The sequence below is a fragment of the Arachis hypogaea genome, chromosome 6 (assembly GCF_003086295.3).
Source record: "Arachis hypogaea cultivar Tifrunner chromosome 6, arahy.Tifrunner.gnm2.J5K5, whole genome shotgun sequence".
NCBI classification, from domain to species: domain Eukaryota; kingdom Viridiplantae; phylum Streptophyta; class Magnoliopsida; order Fabales; family Fabaceae; genus Arachis; species Arachis hypogaea.
This window is the reverse complement of record NC_092041.1, coordinates 70,035,311-70,038,738: the sequence shown is the minus strand read 5'-3', so window position 1 is coordinate 70,038,738 and position 3,428 is coordinate 70,035,311. Positions and strand designations below refer to the sequence as shown.

Below are 3,428 nucleotides of genomic sequence, written 5' to 3'. Positions count from 1 at the left end.
TTCAATGATAACGTAGATAAATTTCAAACTGATAATATATTTGAAATTCTCCTTTTTTTAATTCAAATAAAAAATAAATTCAAAGTCTATATTGGAAGTCAAACATTCGTATGTATATATATCTGTAGCTATAATATATATTGCTCTTTGCTCATGACCACTCACTGTCAATGATTTATCAAATGAAATTAACTCAGCAGCATACAAAAATGGTTACCTAAGTAGTGGTTTCAGTGCTTGGAGTTCTTTACAGATCAGTTCAGTGGCAAAACCGACTAGTTTTGTGAATCTGTGATAAAAATTGACAAATTCTCACTTAGACAACCCTCCAATGGACATGAATAATGAAACCCAAACAGCTAATTAAAAATTGCAAGAGAGTAGAATGTCCTTAAATGGCCTAATGCATTTGTTCTTTCTACTACTACTAAAATCCACTCATCATGCTGTGCCATTTATACTTCTATACTCCCAAGTCCTAACCCATAATTTTGTTTTCAATTTTCTTAAACTTTAATACAATTTAAATAACTGTGGTAACACCAATTGAAAAACATGAATAAACTTATATTTCTTTTATACAAAAAGTGGTTGCTAGTTAATGCAAAGTATAAAGTGGGTTGATGTGAATGTGAAGGAATAAAAAAGGGAAAATGGAAGCAAGTGTTGGGAGCTGCTGATTGCTGATGGGGAAATGCATTAGGACCCCCTTCCCTTCAATTTTAATTAATGCCTACAAGCTACAATGCCAGTGCAATTTACAAGCAATAAATACACTAACTACACTAAATTGTTCAAAAACACAAACTACACTAACTCTATACAATCATTTGGCTTGAATGGCAATAGAAGTAGATCAAATAAGGCTTATTTTGAATAAGTAAAAAGCATTAATTTATTTGAAAGCATAGGGTATTCTTTCAATTATTTCCAAATAAAGCCTCCACTTTAAGCATGTCATTGCAAAATACCAAAATGGAACAATTTCTTTTCAAGTCCTTCAAATCCGTAACTCTTTTCTCTCTTCCTACTTGACGTTTTCTTAATCTAACGATTCCATATATCTTTGCAATAGAATCTCTTGTATTAATCATTAATCCTAAACAATACAAACAAAATTACAACAAATACATCCCCACAAAAGATTTAAACAGATCTTCTTAATAATTAATTTCATATGGAAGCAAAAAAATCTTACTCACATCACACACCCCTCAGCGGGGGCTTTTCTCCCTTCTTAAACTTCTGTTGTCACACCTTTTTTACTTGTTCTTTGTTTAGCAACTATCTGACAACTATCCTCCCTCTTCACGTGACTGGCTTTCCCTGCAATCTTTGTATCAAACTGTTTCCATGTTTTTACGAAAATAAAGTGTAAAATTATCCTCTCTAATGTGTCATCATATAATATCAATGATTTGCAAATTTTTAATACAGAAAATAATTATACATTTAATCAATCCAATACATAATAAAAATTTGGATAAAAATAAACTTTTAGAACACGCATTAAACATACTAAACAAGTATTTCTAAGTTTTATAATTCTATGAGAATAAGAATGATAGAAAAAATTAATTATCTAGAGTTTAATTCAAACATGATACTCTATATTAAAATAAGATTTGTGAGGAAATTTACTAAAATGTAAAATGTAAATATTCAATTCTCTCTAGCTTCTTCACAATCATCACTTCCAACATACTAAATGATATCGACATCAGCAGGGCTTAGCTTATTCAACCTTTTTAATTAATAATATTATTACAGAAAAATACTAAGAGCACCATAATTTAGCTGATATATATGATAAAATTCAACTATTTTATTATCTTATCAACTAGTTTTTCCTCCCTCTACATGTGCCGTGAAATGAATTTCAGTTAGTTAAATATCTTTCATACTTTTTATAAGGAAGAGCAGAGCGAAACATTTTATTTTATGAGTGTGAAACCCCCTAGAAAGCTCAAATGTTTTCTATGCGAATTCACCAAATGAGAAACAGATTCTTAACCTAGCGAAAGCTAAAACGAAATCAAAGGCACAAAACTAACAAGAGCAATACACGCGTGCCTAGGGTTCATTTCGATGTATTTGAAACACATGATTCTGTAGGAAGCAGAAAGTAAATAAGCTAATAAAGAAAAGTGAATTCAGGAGAGTAATTAGATGAGTGGGGGAGTATGAAGTGGTAGAAAACGATGGAAGAGCTTACATTGAAGGGGCTGGGATCTTGTGGAGCTATGCCCAGCAGAGACGAATGCACCAGCAGGGAAAATTGAGCAAAGCAGAGGTGAACTCACCAGCAGGGAAAATCGAGGCAAACACGAACGAGGGATGTAGCACACGCGAGGCGGAGGCGCGGTGGAGGGGATGTAGCAGCGCGATGACAAGGAAGGCAATGGTGAGGGTTAGGGCATGGTGGCAGGAAGATGCAGAGGAGATCGGCGCTAGTGACGACGCTAGTGACGAGGAGGAGACGAGGCTAATGGCACAACGGGGATCTGCCCTCTTCCAAGGTTGCCATGGAGATGAGAGTTGAGAGTTGAGAGCAACGAGGGTTTGTTTGTTCAATAAAGAGCGAGGAGGAGATCCGGATCGAAGCTTATGGGTCATAAGGGTTTCATTGTTCAATAACCCTTTGACAACGCTTCATAACCGCAACCATAATGAAGATCTGTTGCCACGTTTTTTAAACGACCATGTTTCACTCTATAGCCACGTTTTTGAAGTGTGGCAAAAAAAAACGTGGCCATATCTCTAATCAATTGCCATCTCTCCAAAAGCGTGGCCGTTGACCTTTTTCGCCACGTTTTTAAAGCGTGGCAAGAAAAAACGTGACCAAATCTCTATTCAATCGCCACCCTCACAAAAGCGTGGTCATTGATCATTTTTTGCCACGCTTTACTTTTAAAGCGTGGCAAAAAAAGCGTGGTCATAGGCCTTTTTTGTAGTATGGCTATTATACTCATACATTTATAAATGCCTTGTTATCTTGTATCTACATCTTATGCCTTTAGGCTTGTAGTTTTCGTATGAACATTTTGCGCTTTTCTATATCTGTTTTTAAGCTAAAGTTCTTCATCAGGCTTCTCCCATTACTACTTCTTTCTCTATATATATATATATATATATTCATTAATATGCAAAGAAAAGTCACATTAGACATAAACACCTATATTTATTCTTCTTCAACTTACAAAAAAAAAGTATATCATCAAAACATATATACATCACACATATACTAGCTAGTACACACTATACAACACACATCCACATCATAATATGTACAACTCTTCACACATATTCTTTTCACAAAAGAGGGAAAAACAGTAGCAAAGAAAAAAGAATAAACCATCATTCAGGATAGCAATAATAAGAACCATAAAAAGTGGAAAATCAAACTTCCATATGAGAACCAGCAACAT

The 3,428-nt window shown here is 34.2% G+C and overlaps 1 long non-coding RNA gene across 1 annotated transcript; it reads right to left on the bottom strand.

Annotated features, from left to right (window-relative positions):
- Positions 1-2,687, bottom strand: LOC112696677 (uncharacterized). The gene is made up of 3 exons (XR_003150837.3): positions 2,216-2,687; positions 1,203-1,326; positions 1-289 (listed from the first exon to the last, which is right to left on the bottom strand). It is a non-coding gene; the product is annotated as an uncharacterized lncRNA (long non-coding RNA).
- Between the last annotated feature and the right edge of the window lie 741 nt (positions 2,688-3,428).